General features: G+C 38.5%; 1 protein-coding gene across 1 annotated transcript in view; it reads right to left on the bottom strand.

Moving 5' to 3' along the window:
* Window positions 1-20,164, bottom strand: part of TAFA2 (TAFA chemokine like family member 2) — a 439,356-nt gene that overhangs the window by 385,145 nt on the left and 34,047 nt on the right. The window contains exons 3-4 of the mRNA XM_032493135.1: window positions 4,179-4,312; window positions 2,224-3,316 (exon numbers count right to left, since the gene is read on the bottom strand). The gene's annotated coding sequence lies outside the window, so the exon portion shown is untranslated. The remainder of the gene's footprint in view (window positions 1-2,223; window positions 3,317-4,178; window positions 4,313-20,164) is intronic.

Genomic DNA, 20,164 nt, shown 5'->3' with positions numbered 1-20,164 from the left:
GCAATATGCACCCTTTCTGACATAGATCCATAGGATCTCAATGAATCTTCACTCTCCAATTTGTCCTTGTTAAAATAACTAATATTTTTCAGATTCAAAAATCACATATCCTCAGAAAACTTAGGTTCCTTTTTAGCACAACTTGTAGCATTATAGATGTTTGCTTTCATGTCAACGTTTTTTGGTCCTTCTTTAAGAGACATCAATCATAGCACTATAAATAAATATTTAAATTCAAGCATCCTAAACTATGAAACTGTACTAAAGACCAGAATCAAGATTTTAGTCTCAAAAAATGCCTAATTTGAATAAAGCAACACACCAAAACTGTGTTCTGCCTCTTAAAAGTCACTGTCCCTAAGCATTCAGTTGGCAGGGACACTGCTCTCATAGTATTACATCTATAAATAATACAACCCAATTTTCATTGAAAATTAAGAAAATGAAAATAAAATTAGCCTTCAGTGTGGTTACTGCTGGCTTTTCAAAGGCTACTGATGGATCTAAAAATTAGAACTCTAAAAAGGCCAACATGCAAACAACTGACCCAGGATGAGATCCAGAACGAAGAAGAGAGAAAATTAAATGTGTCTGATCATTTTTAAGGATCTTAGGTGCCAAATTTGAAATTCTAAGATTCACCAGTTTGAGAGCACATGCATAAACATGGAAAGGCTGGAATAAATACAAATAATCTCAATGCTTTGGGTTTTAAGAGCTTTAGAAGTATCTTCAGTCTCCTTCACTAGTTACTGTCATTCAGCACTTTACACAGAAATCTTAAATTACTCATTTGTCTTAACTTACATTGTTTAATAGAGCAGTTTCAAAGTGTTAATTGGTAACAATCTGAATGTTGATGTCTCAAACAATCAGGAACCAGATAGTTACTATGCAGTCAGTAGTCATTGAAATTCATCCTGTCATGAGGAAAAGACCCTTATACACTGACTGCTTTGGGGGTACTTTTCAGAGCAAAAGTTGTATATAGGTTTGTTTGGGTTTTTTTTTTCAAGTAGGTAGGATGCTTGCAAAATTCCAGAGGGGATTTAACATTCACAAAAAGAAGGTATTTTCTTTTCTGTCTTACTGCCACTAGCAAACTCACCCAGCACAAGGTGAAGAGAGGCTAGCTAGCCACTATAGTGACTACACGTTTGATTCTGCACGCTTCAGGCAATTATTTAACACTTGCTCAGGAAGTGGAGTACTGACTAGGAAAGCCTGGCATCTACCCCGGGGCTCTGCAAACATCTATAGTTCGTCCTTTTCAAGTGGAGACTAGGTAGCTCAGCCTGCAGTTCTAGGAGAAATAGGGCGATGGATCTCAAACTTTCCTTTTGCAAAGGCAGTATCTGCAAAAACATTCCCCACTGACAAGTGAGGATAAGTAACCTAAAAAAAAAAAAACACCTCTTGGTGGAACCTGGCCTTTTGGAAGAGAAGGAGGAAGGGACGTGAAAGCAGTGGGGCAGGAAAATCCTGTACTATTAACAAGATTCCGGAGGCATCTATACAGAAAGAAATGAAAAACCATCAGTTCCTCGAAGCGGTTCAGTTAACGCTATTCAGTTAACGATCCTTTTCCAAAAGCTCTCCGATAGTGTCCTTTACTGAAGCTTTATTTCATTCACTAGAAAAGCGTCCGTTACCAAATCTAAATAAACCTTTAAACAGAAGAGGCTCTGGAACTTATCAAGATGATTCTTTATGAAAACAGTTAAGAGATGGAGACACCAATCGCCTCACTGAAACATCCACCCTCTGCAGACAGGCCCGGGAATTAACTAATCATAAGTGGACAGAAAGTGGGGGTTTCAGAAAGGCGCTTTGACATATCCCATTGATCCTTCTTTGAACGTGACCCCCGACTTCTTATTAGGAGTCCAAAATGGTTACCAAACGGGGTTGGTTCGGTTGAGGGATCGAAGTAAAACCCACTTCAATCCTCGGCCGGGTCGCTCAACGTGTTAGGAGAAATGGGGCGGGGGGCACCGCTCTCGGAACCTCCCTCGCTCGCTCTGATCCCCACTCGGCGTCCCTCCACCCCCGCCCCTACCCTAGCCGCCCAACCAGCATCTGCTATCACCTCTCGCCTTCCCTGGGCGAGCCCCATATAGCCCCTGACCCCCCGGGAAGGGAGGGCTTCCGGGCCCCGGGTCCTCCACCGGCCGCCCGAGTCCCCAGCGCTGGCGGGCGGCGGGAGGCGCGGCTGGGACCTACCTGCAGCCCGGCTTCCTGGTGGCGGCAACACCTAGCGATGCTCCAGCAGCTTCCGCGGGTCCGCGCCAGCCTTATCGCTCTTGCATCGCTTCCAAGATGCCAATCCGCCGTCACCGTTCTGGGGCATAGGGAACCGAGGTCTAGTGGTGTGTGCTCGTGGAGGGCGTGTGAGTGTGGCCCTGAACGTGCGTGTGTGCGCGCGCGTGTGCTTCCTCCTCCGATGGCAAAGAGGGTTCAGGAGTCTCTTGACATCCAAACTGGAATCCCCTTAAAGCGGATGGAAGGTAGCTAGCGAAGGGCTCGTCCCTTTTCTCCCGTCGTTATTCACAAGTCAAAGTAATCAAAAGATTTGTTTAGTAAGGAAAAGCCAAAGTCCCGCAGCCCTCGCCAGCTCCCCGCAGGTCGCCAGCTCTCCTCGCCGATGCGCGCGGTGCGCTCAGCTTCCCCGACTGCGAGAATCAAGGCGGTCTTGTAGCAATTACCGCTTATTCCATCTCCGATTTGTTTGCTTTTTAACGCCGAGTGAAGACTTTTCCTCCCGCCACACGTCGTCTCTGTCTCTCACACACACGTATCCTCGATTCTCTCTCTCCTGCCCTCCCTTTTGCTCTCCTGGGGAAAGGCAATTGGACTGAAGGGTTCACCTTCAGGAAAACAGCCTCCGCCACGTATTTCTCCAGTTCCCTGGCTCTCCCAGGTCCCGGGTCTCCAACGTGCAGGAGTTGCTGGGGTAGGAAGGAGGAGACGCTCTGAGCTCGGTGGACTTCCGCCCCCAAGACGCTGAAGTTCCCCGATTCAGGTGCTCTTTTTCCCGCTTTTAGCAGACAGGTCCCAGCTGATACCCTCTCGGAGACTGCGCGGAGTCCACTTAGCAGCAACTCCTGACCAGCTGCAGCCCCTTAATTCCGCCTTGAAGTGCTGCGGCCAGAGCCCCAACGCAGCCCAACCACTGCCCCTCTAGGCATCATGGGCTGGGAGGAAGGAAAATCGCTGCTGCCCTCCTGTCCCCAGTACGCTGGCACCGTCTCCACCGAGAGAAGGTGTGAGTTCCAACGTCGAACACCAGCGAGCAGGTGTTGCCTGTGTCACTTCGCTAAAAAGGGGAGGGGAGAGAGCAAGGGGCGGGGGACGAGGTCGAGGAAACAAATCCAGATCACCAGAAGAAAACCAAGTAAGCGGTGTAGTAACCGAAGCCTCGTCTCTGCCTCCCACCCTAGGCGTTGCACTGTTAAAAGACCCTAGCGGTACCTTTCAGAAAGTCAACGTAGAGGGCAGACTCCACCCCACCCCCCACCCCAACCCGTTCCACCCAGACCACTTATTAATCCACCCAGCCTGGACGTCTAGGGAGTCCGGAGTGACTGGCTTCCCTGTGTGGCGCAAGGAGAACGCAGGGAGAAAACAGGTGCCAACACTCCAGGTTGAGTTAAGCAGGAAAATGAGAAAGCAGGACCAGGCGGCGTTGCCTCCCTCGGTCTCTCTCCCAACAGCCACTTCAGTTAGCAGCCGCAGCTGCTGCTGAGAGCAAACTGCGGTCTTGCAGAAAAGGAGGCAGTAAAAGATGAGAGGGCGGCAATTGGTATAAAAGCTGGACTATGTCTCCCTCCAGAGGGAGTCTCGGGGTAGACAGCTTTACTATCTGTTAACTAGGACTCCAATTTCTCCACAAAGAAAAAGAAAACAGTATCTGGTTTCAGAGAATTTTGTAGTTTTACAAATTCCAATCTCTAATGGATTTAGAGGATTTGCACTGCAGCCCTACGTAAGTAGAGTCCTTGCTGAAGGAACCTCGGGATATTTACAGAAACTATATAACAAGAACCTGGAAGGTCATGTCCTTACAGGTTTGGTCAATTTGGATGTTGGTTTAAGGAGTATGCATAGGAGCTCAAATGAAGGGTCTTCTTAAGTTCACTTTGATCAAGATTGGCAAATACAATAAACGCTGCACTTACCTTCACCATAACCAGTAGTTTGGCTTTGCTGTGTGTGGGAGATTGGACCCAAGTTGGTTCAGTTAACAGCAGTGTCACAGATGTTATAATGTTCTGTTACTTCAGTCAAGTTCGAAGCAAGGTTCCATCTGTAACTTTAATATTTAGATTTTTTAAACTTACTATTTGAAATTTTTCATTCAAAATATTTCTGCATGATACAACAAACTAGTAAATATGACAAAAAAGAAGCAGACTCATAGACATAGAGAAAAAACTGGTGGGTACCAATGGGAGGGGAGGAACAATACAGAGGTGGGGAGTGGGAGATACAAACTACTGTATTGTCCAACATGAGGAATACAGACAATATTTTGTAATAACTGTAAATGAAAAGTAACCTTTAAAACTTTATAAAAATTTTTTAAAATAAAATTTAAAATAAATTAATAATAAAAATAAAAAAACAAAAAATATTTCTACATGTTTAAAAAATTATTTTTAAAAATGTATCCAAACTTTGATTAAACTCCTTATCCTTATTCACTCTGAATCTGGAGAAGTTCTATTTTAACTTGATAATCTAATTTAGTATAGGTATAAAGAAAGAAAAGAATTTATAAGAAAATAATTTAGACTAATTGAAGTCATTTAAAATGAGTAGCCAAAACTGAATCATGTGGATTTTACTATTTTAGCTAATTGTATACAGGAGATTTGAATCAAACACATGGCAATCAATTGAGGTATCCTTAAATGGTCTCTTTCAGAAGATTCATGTCCTATGATCAAAGATTTTTATTTCATTCCTCTTATCTTGTAACTTATTTCCCCAGGGAGCAAAGTTTACATTTTAAAACACCTGGTGCTATTTCATTGCAAATCTTAAAGCAATTCTCAGTCTGCTATATTAAGTAATAGGATGGAATCCAAGCAGGAGTGACTGGAAACCCAGGCCCTGTGCTGGGAGGAAAAACCATTTACAAAGTCACTTTAGAATACTGGCCTTCCTTTCTTACAAGAAACATAAAGTATACTTTACAATACTTCTAACTTCTAATTCAGTAACTCTCTGTGATTATAGGAAAACCTATCATTTTATCAAATTGTTAAAACTTTATTCCTACTGTTAAAATGTATGACATTTTCATCCTTATTTTCCTAATTAAACCCATTATGTTTTTGCAAAAATGTGAAAAAAAGTAAAGAGAACAAATGTATAAATTAATTACAAAAAGATCATAGAATTTCTTATCCAAAGTCATATGATTTGGATACATACATACTGAAATTCTGTAATAACTTTGTACTTTTTGTAAATATCCAGATAATGATTTTTAGAGCAAGATATTCCTATTTCTAGCACCTCCTAGACTTTGAAATCAAATGTTTTGTTTTCCCTTTAAAACAAAATGGCAAATACCTCCCTAGTTTGATAGAAATCCTGAGATGGTACTTCTTATCATGTTTATTTAAACTGCCTGCATCCTCAGGTGTAAGCAATAAAAAATAATTACTTGGAATGCAGAACTTCAATAGAAACTCTGGGCATGTGTAGCTATCCATGTTCTGAGGGTTTACTAAGACGTCACCTTGGGGCATTTTAAGCTTTCTGCTAGAGGCTTTCACTATTATCTCAAATTCTTGTCTCAAATCCTCACAACATGTCATAATGTATATGGTATAACCTCATTTTACATAAGAAAAAAATTGAGACAATTTCACTGTGATTAAGTGGCAAACCTTGGAATCAAACCAGATCAATCTACCTGAATCCAAAACTAGTTTGGGGTTAGGTTTTGGCTTTGATTTTTTTTCCTACCCTCCCTAGTACCATGACTAAAATATTCTACCTTCTATATTATAGGGAAATAAAAATCATTCAGACCTAGATATGGAAAAAACTTAGCCAAAGAATGTGCTTTCATTAATAAGAATAGAAAGAAGTTATTCATGGGAAAGAGAAGAAAAGTCAGCACCAGCTTCCCTCAGCACTCTGCCAGAGTCTAGATAGTAAAACACATGGACAAAAAGTTCTGATTCCTAGTACATACATATAGAGGAGTGCCACTCATTCCCCATTGTCTCTTCTTGTTTTGTTTCTTTGGTGATAACCATTTCATTTCTACCTTTTTTAGTAATGTCTCTTCCACTCTTGTTTCCATGTAATCAGGTAAACAGAAACACAGAATCCATTCCACATAACCTAAGGTGGCGTGTGTATATTATTAACTTTTAGAATCCCCATCACCTAACAGAACCTAACACACAATGAATACTCTATAAATACTTCATGCTCGGTAATTAGGAAACCAAACCGGTCACATGATCAGACTAACAAGCAGCCCTCTGGACTCAGCTGAGCTCACTCTCGTATCTGTGGTCAAGCGGCAGTATGGAGCCTCACTCAACATCTGACAATTGGCTGACTGTAAGTGTGAGTATTGGAGAGTAACTAAGCAACTTGGCCCTATCATCTACCAGGCTAGACTAGCTTTTTAACATGTGGCAATCACGGGCTTCCAAGAGCAGCAGTAGGGGAAGGCTCGATACCTAAGCACTTTCCAAGTCTCTGCTTGCATCATGTTTACCATAGACCCGTCGGCTAAGCAGTTCATCAGGCCAGCCAGATTCAAGAGATGAAGAAAGACTCCATCTCTTAATGGGTAGAGCTACAAAAACACATTCAAGAACCTGGTACTGGGCAGGGGTGATGGGGAGTATTTGTTTTCGGTTTTGCGATCTAGTACAATAGCTATCCCCAGAAAGCTAGCATCTTGCACAGTAGCTTAATCCACCAGGTATCAGGGCTGAACTGTGGACAGCAGAGTATTCCCGTTACAGATTAAGACACCTATCTTGGGTAAAAACAAGTTTTTCCAGATTATTGAGTCCCTGGTCTGTTCCCATTATCAATTTAAAAGATATACTCCGTCCAGCAGCTTTCACCAATGCAATGGAACATGTTTCTGTAATTCTTTGTCTCACTAGAAAGCAGAAATTTTCCAAGATTTAATATACTTTCCACACTAGCCACTGAATTAATCTCAAGACTTTAATTTATAATTCATATTTATCAACAATATTATAAAAATCTGACTTGTTAAGCTAGAAATCACTAGCAACTTTTATATGACAGTGATTATGTCATCTTTGGTACATGGACCTGACAGCATCTATGCTGGTTATTCAGAGGTTTGATTTGTTTACTCCCTGATTTTTCACCAAACTCCAAAGCATTGAGATGAGTAACACTTGTTATAAGGGCTTCTCAAATTGACTTCATTGAAACCCTTGGCATCACCACATCGCCTCTGTAAATAATCTCTACCTGGTTAACTAATTCATTCATTAAGGCTCAGGACAAGAGTTATCTCCTCTAGCAAATTATCTGTAATTCCCCTAATCCACTGTATTAACTGTGTGTGCTCCCAACACCTAACACTTCCCCTCTAACACCACACTGTGTTGTAATTGAGTCATTTTTAATAGATTATCCCACATTAAACTATATGTTTCTTGAGGGTACACAGTTGTGTTCATCTTTGTTTCATCCAGCAAAGCCACCGACATGAATGAATGAGCAACTAATATATTTCAATTCACAAGATTGTGAAACAATGTGTGACCACATTTATTTTAATATCCAATAATAATGACTTTAGGCTTCCATCTTGCTGATCTCAAGAAGTACATTCATCTGGACACTAGATTCCCAAGTGCCTCCTGGCCATCTTGAAGAATGCTCACATGGTTTACAAAATTGGCCTTCTTTATTGCTGCACCCGCACACGCACCAGAAATGGGAGCTCAAGTGCACTCCTTAAGGTCTGTCTTGTCCTGCTGACCTCCAGAGCCCCACCTGCTTGTTTCTATTTCCTACATTCAGCTGCTTCTATGCATATTTTAGCACTAAGCTCTATTTAGAATAGTAACTGAAGTCTAATTTGCTCCAACAGCTGAACCACAGTGCTTCCTAGGGTACAGGGAAAGGTCCACCTCTCCAAAATGTTACACTCAGTCCAAGATCAAAGACCACTCCACTTCTCAGTCCACTCAGAGCCTAGACTCTAGAAGGCCCATCTCCTTGGTGATCAACTTGTTTAAGTTACAGGCACATAGACATTTTCCCCAAGAAGTGCCCACACTGCCAGAGGCGCTAGGAAAGGAAGAGACCTGGTAACAGCTTCTTGCTGCACCTAGTACAGGCCCTTCCCTGCGACAACACAGAAACTGGTGTTGAGCCCAGGTCTCTAGTGTGTTGACATCCTCATTCCTAGTGAACCTGAGGCTGGCCACAGGGAGGGATGAGATGAGACGGGCAAGCTTGGTCTCACTCCTTGGCCAGATGCTTGTTGAGCTGCAGAGACCAGAGTGGAAAAGGGCCCTTAGGAGAACATAACATTTGTTTCCCAGTAGATTGAGGGGAAATGTGAAATTCGAGAAAAGTACCTGCTCCTTGTCTGAGAAATTCTAAAGTTAGGAGGTTAGCTGAAGTGACGAAAATAGCAGTCCAAAAAAGAGGGTCATCAGATAGCCAAGAGGCAAATCTATCATTTCATGGGCCAAAGACATATTAGTTCCAAGGACCAAGCAGGTGTCACACAAGATAGTGGCCTAAGACATGAAGGCAATGGGGGTAAAACAAAGCTGTCTATTGACTGCTCTTAATTTTTACCTATTCTGTTTATTAATGGGCTGAAATTAGGCTCTACGAATATTGGCCTTTGGGACACGTTAGTTCCGTAGTACAAGGCAGCAAGAAACTATTTACAGATACTACTTGCTAGTAGAAAGAAGCTATTAACATCATGGTAGGCTGAGATCTCATAATTTCTAGAACTAAACAGGAAACAAGTAAATAGCTATAAAATCATTCTAAACAGCTAGCATGGGGCTAGGATTAGGCAGAGGCTGACAAACTCCAAGTCTATGAGAAATTAACAGGCCATGTAATGAACATTAGCAGGGTAGATGAGAGGGCAGGGCCATCAGGATGAAGGATGATGTCTTACTAAACTGCTCCCTTCTTCCATCAGAAATAAAAATCTCCATTGGTTTGAGGTAGAAAGTCCAGGGTCTTTAACAGCTTTACCTCCTTTAAGTCATTGGCTGTCTTTGTTCATAAAATTTTCATAAGTTACCAAAAGCTGGTGTTCCTTCAGTCTCCACCTGAGGTGTGATATACATTCTCCTGCTCAATACTACCAGCTCCAGATTATCCGTCTCTTGACTTGAGCACACATTGAACCATCGATAACTAATGTTTCTTCTAATCCTCATTCTTCTTGCCTGGTCTATCAGATTAACTAGGTTACTTTTGGCCTCACTCCCTTTTCACCCTCTTCCTCCCCCACTTCCCCACTGCAAGGTTGTGGAAGCAGACAGACTCTCACTTTATCAGGGGCCCAAAGATTTCACACAGCAAGGTAGTTTTCAGTGCCATGCTTAAGGGTCTGGTCTTCCTGGTTTTTAGCTCCCATTTTCCTATATTATTTACTAACTAACTAGATATTAATAACCCATAGTTTTGTTCATCCACAGAATGGATGGCTAAGAATGGAGTGGAGGGGAATGGAATCCACTGAACTAACTGACCATGCATCAAAAAGTATTTTTGACTGAAGCTAAGAAGAGTGCAATGTTTACAAGTTTTTAATCAAAAATGGGAAAGAAAAACAACATTTCTTTCTTCTCATAATATTTCTATAAAATAGATACTCATTTTATGACGTATAAACTAAGGCTCAGAGATTAAGTAATATGCCCCAAAATTCAGTTAGAAAGTGAGAGCAGCCAGAATTATAACCAGGTCTTTTTGACTCAAGAGCATAAATAAGAACTCATGTCTCCTAGTTCTCAGTCCATTCTCTTCACTCTATATATTCTGACTTAATTATTTTCAGAAAGTTCAAGCTCAAACTCTGAAAAATTCCTCCACTCAAACTTTCTTTGGATTTGTGTACAAGATTTCCCCCCAATTTCAGTATAATAAAGGATGATTCTGTCATCCAACATGATCAAAATATTGCCTGCAAAGGTTTAAGAGAGTTTCAAGAACTCTCATGCATTTCGGCCACCCAGCGTAAAAGTAGAGCAACTGCAGGCAGATGCTGCCGTTTCTACAGACAGGCAGGGTAGCGCATACTGTCTGCTTTACAGCAACAAAAACACATCATGACAGGGGTTCTGGAGTCTTTGATGGTAAAGCTTACAGACACAGGTAGAAGACACTCTGACAACTAAAAGAAGCACATGAAAATAAGAAGCCAGATTTTTAAAAATGAAAAATTTAACTAGTATAAGTGATAAGATGTGCCTGTTCCACAATCTTAGAAACAAATAAAGGAGTAAAAGGAAATAAGAGAATAAAATTTAACTGTATATAAGGAAGCAGCCCAAAATAAGAGGAGATATATTCCATTTTTTAACACATTTTAAAACAGACTTTAATGTACAGGTTAATTAGACAGCGTAATGAGCCACAAAAAGAATTAGTGGAATTGCCAATATCGGAGGTAATCAACAAAATCTCTAGCTAGACAACTGATGGGAAACCTATAGAAATCAAGTTCCCTCAAGTTGTAATGACAAACCCAAGCAAACAACATGCAACAGGAGATCTATTAAAACTACCATTGGAACAACATCACCATCTAAGTGGATTCACTACACACTTAACTGTAGGTAGATAGCACCTGCCTTGTCAAGAACACAGTCTAAAAGAGCTAAATGATGACATCACTACAAAAGAAGCTATCAGTTCATCAATCCAATTACATGAATGGCAAAGAGGAGTGAATTTTAGAGTTGGATTATACTTTAAATTTAAAAAGTAGAAAAATAGCCATAGAGCTCTAGGAAAGGATTTTTAACAGTAATATATTTTCTTTCATAATTATTCAGGGTTTGTTCTTGGGCTCTCTGGGTCATCCTTTATTGTGAAATCCTGTCTCTATTACAGTATCAGCCCCAACACAGCGCGCAAGTATCCAAAGTCGTAGATTGGATCAGTAACTCTCAACTTTTTGGTTTAGTTTCCAAAAGTGGGATAGAAAGCATTGTCATTAATATACCAGGATTATTCAAAATTCTTGACTTCTTCCTTGCAAATCCTTTCTCTCCCACTGACAAAAGCATAGCTAATATGAGTTAAAAGGGCAATTAATTATAAAGGACAATCATAGGAGTAACTTTTCCAGTTTGTATTTCAAAGTATTTCACAAAGTTTACTGCTTTATTAGCAGTAACTTTATTATTAATGACCAACATCACAACAAAATCACCAAATTGTAAGAAGCCAGTAGTCAAGCAATAAATATTGTTTAAGATCATAATTCAATTATATCGCTTGTGGTTCAAGCCATCATTAGAAGATTTGCAAGTTGACAAGGTATCAAGGAACCTATCCAAGTTCTCTGACATCTATGGAGGAAAAATCACTCTACTCCACTCTGCTTAATAACCATTCTTTGAACATTGGATTCTTCTCTCCTTGGCGGATAGAACTGCTTTCTTTTAAAAGCTTCTTAGGATAATTAAGATAGTAATATGCTCTACCACCAAAAAAAGTACTAATAAAAATGAAATATTTAAAAACACTTTCTTATTTAATTGGCATTCTAAATTACCAAAGGTGTAATCTAACTCTAGAGAGAAAAAAATAAATTGCAACTCTGCTGATGCAATAGGTTTCTCAACTATTACATAACTTTAAGGAGAATAAAAAATGCACCTAACCACTTAAGTCCAAGAGATACAAATTCCAAAGTAAAGAAATTATGTACAAATGATTAAAACTTTTAATATTAGAGCGAGCTCCTGAAGATGCTTGAAAATAAACACAAATGATTGAAACTTGAAATCTGCCTCATAGTCTAGTTCTTAAAAAAAGAAAAAAATGCAGCTATGATATTATATAAAACAGAAACCACAAATAACATATTTTATTCTCTTTGGTGGAAATTATTATATTTAAGGCTGTGGAATAACTGTATTAGTAAAACTTATACTGGCAACCCAGGAAGTTTTAAGGCCACAAATTTTAGCCCCTGTCTCTGAATCACTTATATCCAGAAGCCACCATATATGTCTATCTTCTCTTCTGGATTTAGACCAGGCAGCTGCTAGATACCACACATCCTTCAATCTCTCCTCACCTGGGTAAGGAGCACAGTTGGAGAAGTAATAGAATGTGCTGAAGCCCAGGGTAGTCTGCCCCAAAATGTGCCTCAATGGCATATTGGTTATTTTGAATTAAAGTTACTTAAGAAACAGCCAGTGCAAGAGAGACATTTTGACCCTCCTCTCTGTCTCCTTTCTGTGGAGGAAATAAACCTCTCCTGGAAAGGTGAACTCCCTGTATCTGGAGGTAGAAGGACGCTCTTATCACCAGCGATAGGGAATTTGGGGCCAAGAAGACTGTATAAACAAACCTTGTTACTTCTTTACTACACCAAGCCCAAACTCTGTTTAGATTCTTCACAATTAAGCACCCAAAGCCTACATTTCTTTGTCCTGTCCATTCTTCACAAGTGTATTAATTCTTTGTCTAAAAGGTATAAAATCTTCCTGCTTTGGCCACTACTTAGGTCCCATTTGTATGAGACCTCCATACACATGAATTAAAATGTTTCATTTTCTCTTGTTAATCTGTCTTGTGTCCATTTTGTTTTTAGTCCAGCCACAAGAACTCAAGAGAGGTAGAAGGGGAAATTTTCCCCTCCCGGACAGTTAGTGAGCCAGCCAGGAGGCTAGCTGGACTCCACATCCCACCCTGAGGCTGCTATAGCTGAGGGATCCTGGACATCTGACAAAGGCAGGGAGAAGGTAAGATTTCTTACCACGTCAGCCTCCTGGATATCTGCCTGCAAGATCTGGTGGAAGGGAGAGTGGTAAGAGTCCCTTTTCTCTCTCTCTAAATTTAGATCAGCCCGAGAAAGTATTTGTGGAGCTAGTTCCTTGGACTTAGTGACTCTTAGGGATCCTTTTCCTCCCAGATACAGTTTCTGTTTTTCTTTGTCTCTCTCTGTTGTGTCATTTATCATAAGGAGGAAGAATCTTAAGGCAAGAATGCAGGCACAGGCTCTATAAGTTTGCTGTTTCAGGTGATGAATCACAAACTGATGAATCAACATCTCAACTGATCAGCTTCTATTTAGACAAACTTCGTTGTTGATCTTCTAAGTAAAATCAGATGAGGTTTTGTTCCTTCCACCTTGTTCTATGAGAGCTTAGTTTTGTGTCCAATTGGAAAATTCTCTCTGGTCTCTGCCATCTGGAAGGTGCATTTACTGGGGTGTATCTGGTAGCCAGTCAAACAGACTGGGGTTCTGAGACACAAACTCATAACCAGAACTCTCTGTGTCCAGCCATACCAGCTCTCAGGGGAGTCTGTCACAGGGATCCCGATCCAGAAGAGGCGTTTGCTGCCTCAGCCTTTGTTGCCTTACTCCCTTAGACTCACTCTGGGAATGAACTTTCTGGATTTTGTGGGGGCTACATACTCTATTCTGAGATGCCTCTTGCATCTTTAGTTAGGCCATAAAAAAGGCTTATTGGTTTGGGTCACTATTTGTAATTAATATAAGATCCTACTGGTCAATGGCCAGACGATAGATCCTTTAAATTGCTTACATTTAAAAGAAAAAAAATTTTGAGAGCTCTCATTACAAACAACTTTTGGGGGGATCAAATTGAAAGGAAAAAGTATAAAGACTAGAATTAGGAAATCACTTACTCTGAAAAAACAGAAATTAGACTTAAAGGTCCAACAGAAATTCCCCTTCTTAAAATAAAAAAAAAAGACTATCTTCAGGACCCCCTACAAATAATCAAGAAATAGGTCATCTGGAAGCCAGTATTCAAGGACTGTTAGAAATAACTCTCTTTGTCTTACAAATCTCTACAAAACCAGCAGTGTAACTCTAAAAACAAGTCAAGGCCCACTTGTCTTTGCCAATCCCAAAACCTCACCTATTCCTCTCAAAATGCTTGTTGATATTATAAAAGATTAGGATATTGGAGAAAAACTGTCCCATTCTTAAAAAAAAATTTTATTAATAAATTATCCTAAGACTTATACTAGACAAATATACTCCAAAACTCCTAGGAGAAAACTTAAATATTCTTTCTCTGTTCCTTAAAGTTATAAATCTTACCACATCTTCAAAATGTAAAGAGAGTCCACATTGCCTGAGTCCAGATTAGCTCAACTGGTAGAACCTCCCACACACACACACAAAGAGGAAAGATGCTCGTTCCAGTACACACTGCTAAAAGGGTTCTCTTGCTCAAATTCTGATAAATCACAGTCTCCTTAAAATTTCTTGTCAAAGGAAAATACAGATCCTAAAGTATTCCCCACAAATAATAAAAGACTTTAGCCATCTGAGCATGTAAACTTCATTTATTCCACTTGTCTACAACTGGTGAGTTTTGTATTGTACCTGATTCATTACTACAGTTGTAAAATAAAAACTATGATGTCTGGTTGCACCTGTCTATATGCCTACATGTGTACATTTCAGATATGGTATTTTTCTACCATAGGATGATTTGACAAAATTAATTTGTAAAAGAGCTCTTTTTATTTGGCTTAGACAAACAGGCACTTTTATAAAAATTCTCAAAAATAGAGTAAAAACTAACCCAAATATTTTTCAAGTTCACAGGATCTAGGATAATCTTAAAAGCTAACCTTAAGCTAGTTGGTTTAATTAATACTGGTAAGTCCTCAGAGTTATCAGCATTAAATACAATGCAGATGAACAGCTTTTGTTCTTTAGTGGACTAGTCAAATAAGCTCATGTAGACTCTGCTGCAGTTTGTCAAAAACAACAATAAAAACTTCAGATAATGACTAACTGCTTTAGTGTCATGAAATTGTCATGAGTAATCTACGTATGATTGTTAAAAACAAATGATTTAAATAAATGTAAATGAGATCAGAGTTTTTAGATGAAATTTTTAACAGTAATTATTTTATGATATTTTATGATATGTCTATTTAAATAGTTTCCTAAATCTCTTTCGTAATGTAAACCCTTAGAGTTTTGTGAAGTTAAATTAAATGATGGGAATTCACTGAATGTCTAGATGGTTTCCAAGTAAGATAAAATACTGAAACACTTATGGCTAAACAAGGCTAAGTTTACCTACTTTTGACCTCTTATTACAGAGACTTAAACATGTTTGGATTTATTAGTAAATATATCTTATGCTTTACTGAAAGATTGTACTATAAAATAGCATATTTTTCTAGAAATTATAAAATTTATTTAAAAGTTTGCCAAGCCACAAAATGTTAATACAGTTCACAATTGTTTCCTTATTTTCACTAAAGATTAAGATTTCAAAGGATTAAGAATTCTAAGTAATATATAAGTTTAAAGCTACCAGAAACAATAAGTGAAGATGTGTTTAGGGGTAAGAAAAGGTATAAGGTATAAAAGATATTAAAAAAAAAAAAAAAAGGTATAGGGTATGGAGATGTTTTTGTTAAAGAAAAAGAAGGTTATTTTTGTCCTAAAGCTAGTTATTTCTAAATGGAAAAGGAAACAAGGAATAAATTAAATGGACATGGAAAGTTGTAAAAGGTTTGTGAAAAAAGGAATCTTTAGAAAGTAATTTTATGTATGGTAAGAACTGGCTAAGATTAGAATAAATTTAATTAAGTGAGGTTTAATATCAAAAATAAGTTGGTACAGAATTAAAATTTGGTTTGCCTCTCTGTTAAAAGGACAAAATTTTCTTAGATTATTGGTCTGGTCTTAATGCAAAACTGTAGACAAAGGTATTTTTTACCTTTAAAACAAAGATTCTATATTTTGTCTTTAACAGGTCTATGATTACTTAGAAGGAAAGGAAAAAAACTGAATTTTTTCAATATTAAAAAGCTCAGGCTTTTTATAGCTATTTAACTTTCTCCATTTGCCTGTGAAGTCTTTGTCATTTTGATTAAAAGAAATAAGTATTGTTTCACAGTGACCTATGATCCTAATTAACCAAATGTTTTTAAACATTTGATATTTTTGACAAACTTCCCAAAAATCAAATTCTTAATTAAGAATTATTGACCTGGAAATAACTTTGGGGTTTTCTAAAGATACCTGGAGTGCCTCAAAAAGTTTTTTTTCTTTTCTTATAAAAAAGAGATATTAAACTAATTTGGCTTATTTGATATATTTAGTTACATAGGAAGCATTGTCAAATAAATGGTGACAAATCTTCTTAGGTTATATTGTATGAGTAAATGTTATTAATATAAATGTTCTATTTTTTTTTATATATGAAATTCCTAAAATTTGGATATGTCCTCGTATAATGTTACCAGTCATAATTCTAGTTATTATCTTAAAATGTGTGTCACAGAAATAACAAAATTTCCTTGTCAATTCCATTATAATGAATCAGATTTTAATAAATTATTTTTAAGTGTTTTATCATTTACAGACAGTTATTATTTTATTCTGATGCTTTTACATAAGCTTCCTGTAAATGTGTTTTATCTTCAAAGAAACTCATGGAGAAGAATCTAATGAGTACTCTAAGATACAAGTTTCTGATGACTTTCAAATCATACCACTAAACTGGGTAAGAATTTACAGAACTCTGGTGGAGAGACTGACGGCTTCATAAAATTCCTAACAAAAGACTAAGCAGAACAAGCATTAAATTACGTGGGACTAAATGAACTGAGGAAGATGATTATAATTTTCTATGATTTTTTTAAACGTTGCTGATTTTCTTTAATGTTTTGCTTCTCCAGATTTAAGGAAACCTTTTTCTCTTTTCACGTATACTATGACTTGGAGTTATAGTTATTTGCAAATATTCAATAAGAATCTCTTCTCCTTATAACAGGACACAATTGGAGCCATTGATTACATGATCAAAGCTTTGACTGGAATGTCGATTTAAGAAAGAAATGCATAGACTCAGATATGATCAAACAGCTTTAAGAAACTAAAGCTGACGTTATGGAGCCAGTAAAGCCCCTTGGAAAAACATCCTGGTACCTTGTTTGCAGGATTCCCAGCAGTCTTGCCAAGTGAGTAAGGAACATTACTTTCTGGCAAGTGCAAGATTCTCAAGATATTTTAGGGATCTCAAAAAGAGAGGAATTCACTCAAAGCTATACGTGTTGTAAACAAAGTCTAATGGGAAATATTTGGCTTGGCTTCTCAAACTTGAGAGGCTGCTAAAAGTTCAATCTAGATCCCTCATAAAGTTCCAACAAATCAGATTTTAAAAAGCCTATATAGCCAATCACTATTCTCACTGTAGTTATACAAATAACCGGGCCAAGTTTGCCAAACTAGACTTATTTTGCAAATAAATTAGTCTTAATTTGGCTATCTTTGGTTAAAAAAGGGGTTAATTGCAGAGAGAAAAATTATGTTTCAGCAGATACACACTTGTAGATATTAAATTCTAGTTCTGGTAACTGTCTTTGAGGTTTTTGTTACTTACTTGTAAACTGAACTGGATCCTGAATTCTTACAGTTTCCTCTAATATCTGGCTCTGACTCTCCTAACTAACATTTCCAAATTTCTCCCATCCTTTTGATTTGAAATCATTGAGAACTAAAACTGACCCTTTTCCTGAAACCCTGTAAACTGAAGCTAGGCAATGCAATATAAACTTCAGAGAAATTGCCACAACAGCTCATATTTAAACAATCTTCATGCCTGTTGCTGTATGAGCCATTCAGAAAGTTTACTGATGACATCATCAGAGACATTTCAAATTGTGAAAGATGTTTCAACCCTGATGTCCAGAAATCTTCTTGACTGACTGCCCTCCGGGCTCAGAAACTGTTTTATAATCTGCTCCAATAATTAGCTTTTATTTTTCTTTTGTTTTCCATTTACACGCTTCTAATTAAATACACGATTGCTTGAACCATAGGCCTAACTTTGGGAGCCCACCTGCATCACCACATACTGAAATAAATTTAAGTAAACTGACCTATTGTCAAGACTAAGAGACTGGTTCAATGTGCTGGAAAAATATACCAGTTCAACTTTTAGTATGTAAAATTTCCAGGGAAGTTTCAGAGCAGGGAACAGTTGGGGCCCAAGGCAGGCTGCTTGAAAATCTACCTCAACGGCATACTATTTTGAATTAAAGTTACTTAAGAAAGAGCCTTTGCAAGAGGGACAATTTGGCTCTCCTCTCTGCCTCCCTAAAGCAAGAAGTAAATCTCTCAAGTGAAAGGTGAGCTCCCTGCATCTGGAGGTAGAAGGACACTCTTTTATCACCAGAGATAGGGAATTTGGGGCGGAGAAGCCTGTATAAACCAGCCTTGTTACTTCCTTACTGCCCCAAGCCCAAACTCTGTTTAGATTCTTCACAGTTAAGCACTCAAAGCCTAGGTTTCTTTGTCCTGTCCATTCTTCACAGATACATTGTTTCTTTCTTTAAAAAGTATAAAAGCTGCCTTTTTTGGCCACTTCTTAGGTTCCATTTCTATGAGGCCTTCAAACACACGAACTAAAATTTGTTTCGTTTTCTCCTGTTAATCTGTCTTGTGTCCATTTAATTATTAGTCCAGCCACAAGAACTCAAGAGAGGTGGCGGGGGGGAGTTCTCCCCTTCCCCAAAAAGAGAAAGAATAAAATAATTCTAAGCCATACTTTGGAATTCAGAGGAGAAATCCCTAATTGTAATCTGTTTATAAACAATCTGTCTAGTTTTCAGTATAAATACTTGAACAAAGTAAGTTTGATTTTTTTAAATAATTATTTAAAGTACAAGTTGCTATTAGGTACCCCTCTGTGTAGTACTGGGCTTTGTAAATATACATGGTCTGGTCTTCAGGAATTTATAATCAAAGTTAAAGAATTAAAAAGCTTATTAGTCACTGAAATCCTTTAAAAATCAGTTATTCTTTATCTCAACAGTAGGTAGTGTCAACTTACAAATAGGATGTCTTTCAAGACTTTGTATGTTATTTGGAACTCAGAAGGTCCCCATCCCATGGAAACAATGATTAAAATGGAGATTAGGTTTCCAGATCTGTGTACCAAAATCAAAAATTCAAAAAAAAAAACCAAAACACATTAAACAAAGAGATGCTGAATCAAGTTCCTAGCTGATACCATTACCAGAATGTAAACACCCTTTGGACTCTTAACCCTGGGGGAATCATTGAGAACTGGATGAAGCACATACTTCTAAAATTTAATAAACTGTTTCAAGGAGTCCAGCAATCCTCTGAACCACCCAGGAATCCCAGGTTAATGCTTTAGACATTAAAGTGACATCAGCAACATGACACAATAGAAAGTCCCAGCTTTTGTTCCCCACCCCCATAGAGACATTGATAAAACAACAACACTTGGACCAGAATACCTTTACAAGGCTTCCAGAATCCAACTAAGAATTTGCAACACCCTAAAAGAGCACAAATCCAAGAAAATCTGCTTTAAAATGGAGAACAGGAGATGTTTCACTTTATTCATGTCAGCCCCTCCTTCAAGTCACCCATTTCAGGGCTGAGATCACTCAGCCTGCAATTTCTTCCCCTGGGGAAAGAATGAGCAATGTGTCCATCCAGCACCTGCAGCCCTTCTGGGCACTGCCCAAGAATCCTACTTCTGTCCTACTTCATTCGCAGCATTGAGGCAACCAGAATAGTTAGAATACCTGGGGGCGGCTAAGAACAAAGAGAAGGTGGCTTCACTAGTGAATTCTACCAAACGTTAAAGAAGAATTAATACCAATGTTTCTCAAACTCTTCCAAAAAAAACTGAAGAGGAGGGGACACTTCACTCATTTTATGAGGCCATCATTATCTGATACGAAAGCCAAACAAGGACACTGTCAGAAAAGAAAATTAGAGGCCAATGGCCCCGATAAATATGGATGCAAAAATCCCCAACACCACCACCACCACCACCAACAACAATAATCCAAGCAAACCAAATTCAACAGCACATTAAAAGGATCATACACCATATAGTCAAGGTGGATTTATCCCTGGGAGGCAAGGATGGTACAA

This window comes from Camelus ferus, chromosome 12, assembly GCF_009834535.1.
Source record: "Camelus ferus isolate YT-003-E chromosome 12, BCGSAC_Cfer_1.0, whole genome shotgun sequence".
NCBI classification, from domain to species: domain Eukaryota; kingdom Metazoa; phylum Chordata; class Mammalia; order Artiodactyla; family Camelidae; genus Camelus; species Camelus ferus.
The sequence above is the reverse complement of the archived record's forward strand: the minus strand, read 5'-3'. Positions and strand labels throughout refer to the sequence as shown.